The sequence below is a fragment of the Columba livia genome, chromosome 1 (assembly GCF_036013475.1).
Source record: "Columba livia isolate bColLiv1 breed racing homer chromosome 1, bColLiv1.pat.W.v2, whole genome shotgun sequence".
Taxonomy (NCBI): Eukaryota; Metazoa; Chordata; class Aves; order Columbiformes; family Columbidae; genus Columba; species Columba livia.
The window spans coordinates 91,836,073-91,848,870 of NC_088602.1; the positions used below are offsets into that span (position 1 = coordinate 91,836,073).

The 12,798-nt window shown below is 43.0% G+C and overlaps 1 long non-coding RNA gene across 1 annotated transcript; it reads right to left on the reverse strand.

Moving 5' to 3' along the window:
• Positions 1-10,589: 10,589 nt before the first annotated feature.
• On the reverse strand, positions 10,590-12,690 carry LOC135579735 (uncharacterized). Its single transcript, XR_010473376.1, has 3 exons — positions 12,602-12,690; positions 12,098-12,203; positions 10,590-10,717 (listed from the first exon to the last, which is right to left on the reverse strand). It is a non-coding gene; the product is annotated as an uncharacterized LOC135579735 (long non-coding RNA).
• Positions 12,691-12,798: the final 108 nt, after the last annotated feature.

Sequence of the window (12,798 nt, forward strand, 5' to 3'; positions counted from 1 at the left end):
TTTCTTTGATATGGAACATGGTGCCTTCAAAGAAACAGCTGTTTTAAGTTCATGGGAGTCTATCTTGAACCTACTGTCTATATCATCATCAAAAAGCCTTTATATAGTTAATTCCAAAATGAAAAATATACTAAGATTCCAGCTGCACCACAGCTAGCATGAATTAGGAATGAATTCCCCAACTCTGCATTTCATAAGTCACCAGTTTCCATAAAGTCCAGAGAACTGTACAATTCTAGTAAAGGTTCAACCCTTGGGTCATACCATACTCCAGTTGTCTGAGGACATCAAGCTGACAGAGCAGTCAGACTACACCTTTGCTAGTGTTATTCTAATGCAGATAACTTGGTAAATAAAGTTAGGATGTTATGTGTCACACAGAAGAGAAATGAAGTCTCCAATGCAGAATGTATTTAAGGAACATCATCCTGAATGCGCACAGTAACATTCTGTAAAATTCTGATTTAATTATCTGGTGCCAGAAGTCTTATTCTATGTAGAGCTAACCTTGTAGCCACGGTATCCTCTGACACTGATGTCTGCTTGCTTGTCTACTCTCCCTTCAATCATATAAGCATCCAACATGTGAATTTGTGCAGCACAGCAAGGCATCATTTGTACTCCTGTTTATAAAGGAATTCAAAAGTAATATTAAATAATGATTTGACCTCTTGGAGGATTTTGATTGATGCTTCATTGCTGACATCTCACTTCAGGTTACATCGCTTAGCTGCATTAGGCAACATTTCAGGCACATGATACAAAGTGCAAATACAGAGCAATGCATCTTGGGTGGCAGGAACAGAATAGCAAGTAGAATTGCAACCCTGGACTTTAGCAGGGCTAACTTTGGCCTTTTCAAGCAATTGCTGGGGGAAATCCCATGAGCAAGACTGCTTGAAGGAAAAGGGGCCCAAGATAGCTGGATTGCATTCAGAGATTGCTTCTTCCACGCTCAGGATCAGAGCATCCCCACACGAAGGAAGTCAAGGAAGGGAGCCAGGAGGCCTGCGTGGTTGAATAGGGATCTGTTGGGTGTGCTCAAGCAGAAAAGGAGAGTTTACAGGTCGTGGAAGCAGGGGCTGGCCACTTGGGAAGAATATAAGGCTGCTGTTAGAGGATGTAGGAAGGCAGCTAGGATAGCCAAGGCCTCCTTAGAATTACAGCTGGCGAGAGGGGTCAAGGACAGCAAAAAGAACTTTTACAAATACATAGCTGATAAAACTAATACCAGAGGCAATGTAGGCCCACTAATGAACGGGGTGGGTGCCCTGGTGGCAGAAGATACAGAGAAGGCAGAATTACTGAATGCGTTCTTTGTCTCAGTTTACTCTGCCGGAGGCTGTCCTGGGGAGCCCTGTACCCCTGAGACCCCGGATGAAGTCAGGTCAATGGAGGATTTTGCTTTAGTTGATGAGGACTGGGTTAGGGAGCAATTAAATAGTCTGGACATCCATAAATCCATGGGTCCAGATGGGATGCATCTGTGGGTGCCGAGGGAGCTGGCTGAAGTCATTGCTGGACCGCTCTCCATCATCTTTGCCAAGTCTTGGGAAACGGGGGAGGTGCCCGAGGATTGGAGGAAAGCAAATGTCACTCCAGTCTTCAAAAAGGGCAAGAAGGAGAACCCGGGTAATTATAGACCAGTCAGCCTCACCTCTGTCCCTGGGAAAGTAATGGAACAGCTTATCCTTGGTGCCATCTCAAGGCATATCAAGGATAAGAGGGTTATTAGGGGCAGTCAGCATGGCTTTACCAAGGGTCAGTCATGCTTGACCAACCTCATAGCCTTTTATGAGAATGTAACAAGGTGGATGGATGATGGCAGAGCGGTGGATGTGGTCTACCTTGACTTCAGTAAAGCCTTTGACACAGTCTCCCACAGCATCCTCACAGCTAAGTTGAGGAAGTGTGGTCTAGACAATAGACTAGTGAGGTGGGTTGCAAACTGGCTTAAGGAGAGAAGCCAGAGAGTGGTAGTCAATGGTGCGGAGTCTAGTTGGAGGCCGGTATCTAGTGGAGTGCCTCAGGGGTCAGTGCTGGGGCCAATATTATTCAATATATTCATTAACGATTTAGACAAGGATATAGAGTGTACTATCAGCAAGTTTGCTGATGACACTAAGCTGGGAGGTGTGGCTGACACGCCAGAAGGCTGTGCTGCCATCCAGTGGGACCTGGACAGGCTGGAGAGTTGGGCAGGGAATAAACTGATGAAATTTAACAAGGGCAAGTGTAGAGTCCTGCATCTGGGCAGGAACAACCCCAGGTTCCAGTATAGGTTGGGAAATTACATATTAGAGAGCAGTGTAGGGGAAAGGGACCTGGGGGTCCTGGTGGACAACAGGATGACCATGAGCCAGCACTGTGCCCTTGTGGCCAGGAAGGCCAATGGCATCCTGGGGTGTATTAGAAGGGGAGTGGCTAGTAGATCGAGAGAGGTTCTCCTTCCCCTCTACTCCGCCCTGGTGAGACCACATCTGGAATATTGTGTCCAGTTCTGGGCCCCTCAGTTCAAGAAGGACAGGGAACTGCTGGAGAGGGTCCAGCGTAGGGCAACCAAGATGATTAAGGGAGTGGAGCATCTCCCTTATGAAGAAAGGCTGAGGGAGCTGGGGCTCTTTAGTTTGGAGAAGAGGAGACTAAGGGGGGACCTCATTAATGTTTGTAAATATATAAAGGGTGAGTGCCATGAGGATGGAGCCAGGCTCTTCTCGGTGGCCAACAATGATAGGACAAGGGGTAATGGGATCAAGCTGGAACACAAGAGGTTCCGCTTAAATTTGAGAAAAAACTTCTTCTCAGTGAGGGTGACAGAGCACTGGAACAGGCTGCCCAGGGAGGTTGTGGAGTCTCCTTCTCTGGAGAAATTCAAAACCCGCCTGGACATGTTCCTGTGTGACCTCACCTAGGCGTTCCTGCTCCAGCAGGGGGATTGGACTAGATGATCTTTTGAGGTCCCTTCCAATCCCAAACATACTGTGAAGAATAGGAAGAATTTACAGCACTACGAAAAGGGAAAGCCCGTCTCATTTTTCACTTCTGACTTTTCACCTCTGATGTATTTTGTTCACCTCATTTTGTATTAACCTGAATAAAATCCAGCTAAGCCACTAATGTCTACAGCTTTTACTCACACATTGCTAACCAGCTATTCCTGGGGATTTGGGTTTTTTCCAGTGTTTTGTGATTTAATGGACTAATACCCAGTAAAATCAGTTACAGTTAGATAAAAGGACTAAGTGACAAGGGGTGATATATTTAGAAACTCTAATTCTAGCCCCACAAGGACAGTCCCCAGGCTTTCCCAAGACAGTAGCTCCTTCAGAAGGCAACTGCCTGGGTTCCTTCTCTGAAACAGCATCTCTTTCCTTGACACATAAAAAGCCTAGGCTACTTTTTCCTCTTAGGCAAGGTTAGTTCATACAAATACCTCTCAGGCATCTTGGATTTCTTCTTTCTGCTCTGCAGAGAAGTCGAGAATCTAGTCATGACTAGCATTGAGGCCAGGCTTGGCTAAGGTCAGATATTGCAATGCCACTTCAGGGGAATTAAACTTTTGCTTTGCAAGGTCAGCATTTCCTAAGAGCTTCTAAAAACAGTTCAATTTGTCTTTTATTTTTTTTCAGGTTGACCTGCAGTTTGGTTTGCTTCAGAAGTCTTCCTGTTCCAAACTGAGTCCTCGCAGGAAAGCAGAGAGCCCTCTTCTTCAGCCACAGAAGCCACAGCCTCACTGGGATACCTGAAACGAGCCAATAGGCCTGGAGACAAGGTGCAGCCTCTGGCTGTACCCAAATGGGCTGCATGGCCCCACAGGCATCCCAGGCAGTATATGGCACTTAGTGCCTCTGCAGAGAAGCAATAATTTACAGAGTTGATCTTGAGGTAAGCTTGTGGATAGTATTATGAAAATGAATCATAACATAGGTGAACTGTGTTATGATTTAAACTGTGAAGCATGCTACTAGCTCTGGCACACTGTGCCAGCAGCTTTGGCAAAGTGATGGGTAGAACAGACTACTCGGAAGACCTGGGAGTTAGTTATTGGAAAAATATTTTAGACATGAAATGCAAAATGGAGGAGCATGATTGAGGAATGGAGAAGTGAGGAAAAGAGAGCAGTCTAGCCTTGTGGTGAATAAAACATGTTATAGAAGAGGACAACAAGGTAAGCCAGCAAGAGAAGGAATAGCAGTTTAGTAGGTTCTGGTCAAGGGGGTGGACTAAGTATTTCATGGAGACTGGAAACACTGGAGCCCATGGCCAATCAAGGAACTAGGGATGTGACCACCCACCAGCTCCACATTTTTCTTTTATCTCTCCGTATTGGTAGCTTTGGTGTCTTCCTTCCCCAGCCCCACCTGGAGGCATCAGGGAAGGCTGGGTGGCTGCAGAGCACAGAGCTGCATCTGCTGTCTGGCCAGAAAGAGTCCTGCTGAATAGCATAGCAAGGTTCCACATCCATGACAAGCTATAGAAAAAGCTTTTAAATAGATTCTTAGCCAGAAATACAGCATAAGAATTTGTGATATTGAGTTACCCATTTTTTTCTGAGGCAGCTGGGAAATAACCATTGTTACTTTGCAAAATGTAATTTTCTAGTAATCATCAGTTATTGAATAACTGGTATGGAGCATCTCTGCAAATCAAGGCTCTTTCCCTTGATATTGCACTGCTGTGAGAAAAAAAAAAGTTGAAAACTATTTTACAGAAAGATGACTGTCTGCATGTGAACTACTGGGAATTGCTCATTTGCACTTCATAAAACAGAGTACTTTCTTACAAATTGGATTTCCTTAAGTTAATTTTGCATGCTTTCAGGCAACTACTGTAAAAAAACTGAAGGCATAAAATGATAATGATATCAAAAACACAAATGAGAAACTCCTGAGGAAATCTTACAGAGGCAATCCTGGCTCCAGCAGCACTGATGTGGGGTTTCACCTGGAGAAAGCACCAGACCAAAGAATGTTTAACAGCTTTCAGCTCTTCAATTTTTCCATCAACTCAGACATCAAGTCACTCCAATATTGTCTCTCATTTCGACTCCCTTATCTCAGATCCTGTTGTTTACATTTCACTTTTCAAAAGTAGATTGCAAGGTCCTCAGAGCAGGGACTTTCTTTTCCAGCTTCTGTGAGTAACATAGTTACAAAGATGATGTAAATCACAACTGGAGTTTTGCACATCTTCAGACACACTGACGTAACCTTACAACGAGTCTCTGAAACTCACCCTAACCGAGCACAACTTGCTGATCATGATGAAATTTCATCTAAGAAGATGAAATTTCATCTAAGAAGATGAAAGTTGTATATGTATTATAGTTAGGCATTTTGAAGATACTAGATAGGTCTTCACAGGCTGTGAAAGGACAGGTTGACAGCAAGCTTTCCACATTCTTCCAGCCTGGTTGATGCAAATTAAGACCCCTCTGTCCTTCAAAAAAACATGGTTTATTTACCTGATTTGTCATATGCTGAAAATATTCAGCTGTCAATGGCTAAAAACATTTCTGATACACAGAATTATACCTGTCCCAAACCCAACTTTGTCCTTGTAGATCTTAGGGTGAGGGACAAAACAAAAGGGCAAAAGCTGAAGCTAAGGGTCTTTCTATAACTTCATGAGCATGAGAATAAAACACTAATGCATGAACTATGCTTTGAAATACACTTAAAAATAAAGTCCAGCGGTGTAACGCTACCACCTTTCTCATTCCATCTCTGAGCCTGCCCTTGTTCATTTGATCCTGCTTCTTTCCAAAATATGATAAAGTGGTGCCTGTGGTGCAGTATGTCCAGAATAGAATGTGCTGGTTTTGGCTGGGGTAGAGCTATTTTTCTTCCTAGTAGCTAGTATGGGGCCATGTTTTGGGTTTTTGATTAAAACAGTGTTGACAATACAAGGATATTTAGTTATTACTGCCGAGTAGCTCTCACACAGAGTCAAGGCCTTTTCTGCTTCTCACACCACCTCACCAGTGAGCAGGATGCAGAAGAAGCTGGGAGGAAACACAGATGGGACAGGTGACCCCAACTGACTAAAGGGATAACCCATATTACATGACATCATGCTCAGCATATAAAGCTGAGGGAAGAAGGAACGGGTGGATGTTAAGAGTGATGGCGTTGTCTTCGCAAGTCACTGTTACGTGTGATGGAGCCCTGTTGTCTTGCAGATGGCTGAACACATGCCTGCTCATGCAAAGTGGTGAATGAATCCCTTGATTTGCTTTGCTTGTGTGTGCAGCTTTTTCTTTACCTGTTAAACTGTCTTTATCTCAACCCACTAGTTTTCTCACTTTTACTCTTCTGATTCTCTCCCTCATCCCACCACAGGGGGAGCGAGCAAGCGGCTGCACAGGGGGGACTTAGTTGCTGGCTGGGGCTAAAGCATGACATACAGCAAAGGTGAGATTAGAAGGGTTCACAGAGCAGGCAAAGGGTGCATCATCTCAACACCAGTATGGGAGCAGCTGTGAGAACCAAACTACTTCAGCTCTTGTTTTTGCCTCTGCAGAAGCATGATCTGGTGCCTTCTGACACTGATACGGTAAGAATTACTCCCACAACTCTGGAAGCCTCTGCTGGAACCAAGACCTTGCTCACATTTTTCATAAAGAGGAAAGGTACTTTGCTAGAGCAACTAACAAAAAGATTGCAGGCTAGACATAAGGAAGAGATTTTTTTCCAATGAGGGTGGTGAAACAGTGGCCCAGGTTGCCCAGAGAGGTGGTAGATGCCCCATCCCTGGAGACATTCCAGGCCAGGCTGGACGGGGCTCTGAGTAACCTGATCTAGTTGAAGATGTCCATGCTCACTGCAGGGGGATTGGACTAGATGAGCTTTGAAGGTCTCTTCCAGCCAAAACTATTCTATGATTCTGTGATTAAGACTGGTGTAAGACATTGTCCTCCTTACTTTAGAGGACTCGCTTCTCTGCTGGTGGCTGATGCCTTTAGCAGGACACCTTGACCATATGAAGGAACACTTTACTCCTTAAGAAACTGCAGAAGAAAAGGAGGTGGAGATTGCAAGGTAAGAGGAGAAGAACTACCTGGAAGGCTTAAGTTAGCTGATTGGTTCTCATCTCAAATTATAACCATGTCCTGGACAATACCAGCAAAGGTCAGGGAGAAATTCCCACTTTGGTAGAAACCTGTAAAGATGCAGAAACCAGTATTAGAAACCAGGGGCTTTCCCCATGTAAAATATCCTGGTCCCATGGACATTAAAGTCTCAAAAGCAAATTGCTTGTAACACATGAAGGAAGAACTTGCATTGCATAGATACATAACTGTTTACATTGACAAAAGAATTTACTTGTGAAAAATTCCTCAACTGTAGCCTTGCTATAGTTCATGCCATGCTATTTGGAAGCAGGGAGCCCATCTACTTTTATGAAGTGGGGTTTCATGTGAACACAGCTGTCCATCTCTACTCGGTCCAAGAAATGTAGAAATAGAGCCCAAATATCCAAACACAGTGGTGGGAAAGAAGCAGGTGTGGGGTTTGTTTTGTTTTTGTTTTGTTTTTTAATATATACTTCACTTGTAATGCTTTTAGCTTCCAAAACTATGTAGAAAAACTATCACTCAGGTGCAGAATATCAATGTGTTAACAAAATTTGATGTAATTCCTTTCACTGAACATCAATCAACTTTGTGCACAAGGCAAAAGCAGTAGGTTCTATTTTCACTTGGGTAAGATTTTTCATAATATTTGAAAATATACCATCACAGACAAGTTAAGGAAAACTGGTGTAGGCAAAAGGAGCCAAAGGTGGGGCTTATAGTGGGTCATAAACTACAAATGAGTCAATGTCTCTCTGTTGTGAAAGAGGCAAATGCCATACAGAATGCACAAACTGCACTACAGTCCATGAAACACATAAAATAATCCTTCCTGCTATTTAGCACTAGTCAGGCCATGTGGAGAGCTATATCCAGTGCTCGGAAAAGTCAGGAGGAGGACAAAAAACATGCTTTGTGAAAGAAGATAGTAGTAAGTGACCTGGCAAAAAGAAGTCTGATGGCAACACGACCATCGTCAAAAATGTGAAAGGCTTCTGAAAACAGGAAATGAATAATCTAAGCTATATGTCCATGACAGACATCAAAGCATTTACAAGACTGCAACAAGACAGAGAAGAGGAAAACTTTTCTGATTATGAAAACACAGAAAGTATAGGAGATATCACCTGAGAAGTGGCGTATTAAAAACAATGAACCACCACCACCACCAAAACCACCAGCTAAAACCAAATGTCCATTAGGAAGGAGGTAGATAAAACTGATCCTGCCTTGGGGTTGTACAATGAACCACTGGACTCCCTAAGGTCCTTCCTTCCTGAACCTATGTTTCTACACTTTTGAAACAAGATTAAATGCTCTGATTGCTTCTTTTATCCTGAGTTGACATGAGAAGAAACAAGAAAATTATTTCTCCTTTGTCTGTCAGCCAAAGAAAATAAATTCAGTGAAGCCTGCACCTCTTAGTTACCTCCATCGCACATTATGTTTTAACACTGATATTGATGACCACAGGTGCACTCATTGTCTTCTGTTTGGTTGCCTGTGTACTAGAGATAGAGCTTCTCTTGGAACAGATTGTATCAACATGAGTTTCTGTTTCTTTCTTCTATAATATCAGTAAGGAAGTTGCATTCAAACTTACCAGCTGTAAATACTATTGTACATTTAGTTATTAAACATTTCTACTAGTAAGCTAGTTGCAGTTAATGATCTAGTCCACAAAACTGTTACAATGAAGTGTGCTTTACATAAAAAAAAAACAACAACTTGCCATAAAAATGTTTCCCTATAAACTGAGCACAAAATAACAAATTAACACAGAATAAATCTGGCCTAAGGTCAGAAATGCCCTGCAACACTATATCCCCCTAAGCAGAATGTTATATCCTTGCATTTATCTTCTACAAGCTCAACGGTAACACATCACTTACTTCAGCAATAGCTCACTCTTGACATGCAGAATGTGGGGGGGCTTGTTGTGTTTGTGGGTTTTGTTTGTTTGCTTGTTTGTTTTCTGGCAAGGCTTTTATAGCTGAGAGGACTTGATCATGATCAGTTCTGCTTCATAGATGTTTTTAACCAAACTCATCATTTCAGTATCTTGCAAGAACATAGTCTGCATAATTCCTGCAGCCAGCTTCCAACTTTAAAGGGTATAGTTTTCCTCCTACTAAAAGTGAAAAAAAGGTACTAAGTACCTGTCTCACCTTTTAGCACTTCCTGACTGTGCTAGCCAAGAGCTGGCAGTCACATACTCTCAGCCACCAAAATTTTCAGTTGTCCAAAGCCTTCCTCTCATCATGTGGCAAGTGCAGTTACCACAGCCCATAGACTTCAGCTCGCTACCTTGTTTTCAAGAGTGTGTGGGAAGCTGAGAGAGGCCATAAGAATCACCGTGATAGCAGCAGCCTGCTCCTACACACCCTTCTTTTAGGTGTTGTTCCAGCCTCTACAGCAAGAGGCACAGAAGCAGTGTGCTTCTTACAGGTGCGTGTGTGTCAGAAAATATGACATTTCCAGGAAACAATGAAACTTGTATGCATATATTGTATACGTGGTCTACACAGGTACAGCAAATCCAGCACTCCTGGGAAAGGGTGGAGCAACCCTTGTGAGACAAGCCTGCTGCTTATACATAATAATGCCCATCTTATGACAGGAAAGAGCTGTCTAGTACAGGCTCCATTTGACCCCACAAGATGGTGGCTGTCCTCCTCAGCTGCAGAAGCACAGCATCAGTGATGCACAAAGTGAAGGCCTGTTTGGTGTCAACCATTAACACTGTGGACATAAGATGTCATTTGGGTTCCTTCTCAAGGAAACAAAATGGGGAGCCCAAGTTGCTGTTAAGAGTGTGGCCGGTCAAGAACCATATTAGAAAAAATTACCAAAGAATTGTTCACAAGGGAATAACAGGAACATGACTTGCCACTGCAAAGACTTGTCTCCCGAAAATGGCATTTCTAGTATTTGCAAGCTAATAAAAGGTTTTTATTTCACTCTGTTTATCAAAGAGCACTGACAGTACAATAGCCATACTGAATGTTGCTTTGAAATCCTCTTGGAAAGATTTCAAAGGTACTTCGGTAATACTAATATACTGAAATTTTTTTTGGCAGCTTTACAAAAAGGATCAATAACAGCCTTTGTCTTAAAGAGCAATCAGTTTACATAAAATCACACAGGAAGTTGTGGTGAAGCTGACAATGTTTCACGGATTATGTCCTACTTTTTACTTTCATCACAACATGCTTTCTCCTCACTGATTGTCTATTGACTACGTCATATGATGATCATGATAGATATGATAGCCCACACAGAATGGCACTTAATAGCCTATTATTCATTCATTCGTGTTTCACAATAAATACACTTCTGTATTATGTACTTACTGCATTGCATATTTATTGATCTAAATAAATTAACAATAAGAAAACAGAAACTAAAATTATATAGATTGCTTAAATACCATAAAGAATTTTTTCTTTGAAGAAACTGTGCTAGGTATAGGCACCTTGTAGCATGCTACATAACATCAGACGCCATGTGTTTCAAAGACATGGTTATCCACAACCTTCATAATTATGGTATCAGCTTCTTCTCAATCAACAATCTTTTTGATAGGACAGGTTTGCAGCTTTCACATCCCTGAGCTCGGTCATTTACAGGAACCAATAGCATCTGCATTTTATAAGCACAGTTAGATACTAACGATACTGGTACTGGCTTTTAACAAGTAAAATTGACATTGTGGTTACCCATCAATGATGACTTCATGAAAGAAAATCATTGAAAGGTTATCACATAAAAGAAGATGATGCAAACCATAGAAATATTCTGTCTGGATCAAATTTTGCTATCTTAAATGGTACTACTGATTTGACTGCCTCGAGGACTTGAGAAGGACCCCTGCACTTAAAACCCAAGATAATTTTGCTGATTTTTGTATCTTGGCCCTTAGTAATCCTCAAACATTTCTTAACATCTAAAGGTGTAACATCTCATAGCAGAAAAGGCATGAACAGCAGCTAGGAACACTTTTAGACAGAAGTATGGTCATCCCCTTAAGCAACACAAAATGTAATGTTTACAACATCTAGAATGTAGAGGGCATAAACCTTCAACTACCAGAGTTTCAAATCCTCCTCTCTGAATACTCTGGTATGACCACTCTGGAGTTTGTTGCTTTGAGGGGGTAGGAAGTGAAAGGTTAACCCTGACTTCTACCCTCCTAACCATTGCATTTGGGCAATCTCATGAAAAATATGAAACAGAAAAAGAGAAGATGAGCTCTTTAGTCATAAACCCACAACTTGCGCCTGCAAAAAGTGAGCTGGGTCGAAGCCCCACTTCAAGGACTGTAAGATGCATGCTGCGCTCACTACCCATTGTAGCATTCATTCAAATATTGAAGAACCAGGGGAGACTGCACCAAGAAAAAAAAGATTTCCCCCTCCTATGACAAATGCCCTAACTACTGAATGAGAGGAATTATGTTCCCTCTCTTTGACTCAATGAGTGTTGTCATTTCCCGATTTTAATTTTTTTTTTTTTATTAAACTGAATAGGGCGCTTTTCCTGTGAGCTGTGCCAATGGGCTCTATTGACATTTACAGGTTGGGATGGAATAACAGTGACCAGACAGTAAGTGCAGAACAAAGGGAGTAAATGTGAGTGCTGTGAAGTTAGCATGTGAGAGTTGCACAACCACTAACCCGTGCCCTGGAGGGCAGCAGTCCTGTTTGGCCTGCAAGAACCAGAACACCAAGCACCTGCCCTGCCAGCACCATCCTGCCAGCCCACACCAGCAACAACATTAGTTTGCACTACTCAGTGCACATCTAGCAACATAGCAGCTGCTGTATGCAGCTCATAATTCAACAGGGGTGTGAAACTCATTTTCACTCATTGTTGTCTTCAAAGGGCTGAATGTAATTATTGGATTTGGCCTGCAGGCCTTTGTTTGTCACTCGGTTATGTGTGTTGTACTCCTTTATCACGTGCACTGTCTCATAACAAAAAAGACATACTGTTTTTTCTCCTTGAAACAAAAAAGCGTACTTGCTTTCTCATCTGTCATTAAATCGCATTCCTTCTGCATCAATCTGTCTCTTACTGGACATTTTGGGATGCAAATTGTTCCACCAATGACAGTATAGTGTGCCACCTAAGTAAAAGACCAAGAGATGTTCTTTCGGACCAGGTCAAATAATAGTCATGCCCTCTCATACAGGCTCACCTTTCCTTCAAAACCCCTTCTCCATAAACGGTACTTTTTCTCCATCAATTTTCCCTCTTCATGTATCCCAATAACATTCTCCTTACTCTTCCATCGCCAATTGCTTGGACGGCAACATTATCCTTAATGCCATTCCCCAGCATGAACATTCTCCTCATTCTTCCATGGTGGAATAAGCAAAATGTACCTTTGGGGTGGACAGGCATACTGGTAATCCTCCTTTTATCACCCCCCATGAGGAGTACTCTCCTTGTGTTCGACACCTGTGCAATAGTTATGTCTACAGCAGGTAGAGAGACCCTCTGAGGGAGATTCCCTACACCCACCTGGGAGGTGCGGGCCGGTTAGCACAGCCACACCCTGGGTCTCGGACTCCGCGCCGCTCCTTCAGCCGAGCGTGCGGGGCAGGTTCGTGCACTGGGCGAGCAGCCGCCCGCCGTTAACGGCACCGGCCCAACGACTTACGGCCGCTGCGAGAAGCGCCGTTAGCGGCGCGCGCCGCGCCGCCCCGCCCTGTCGCAGC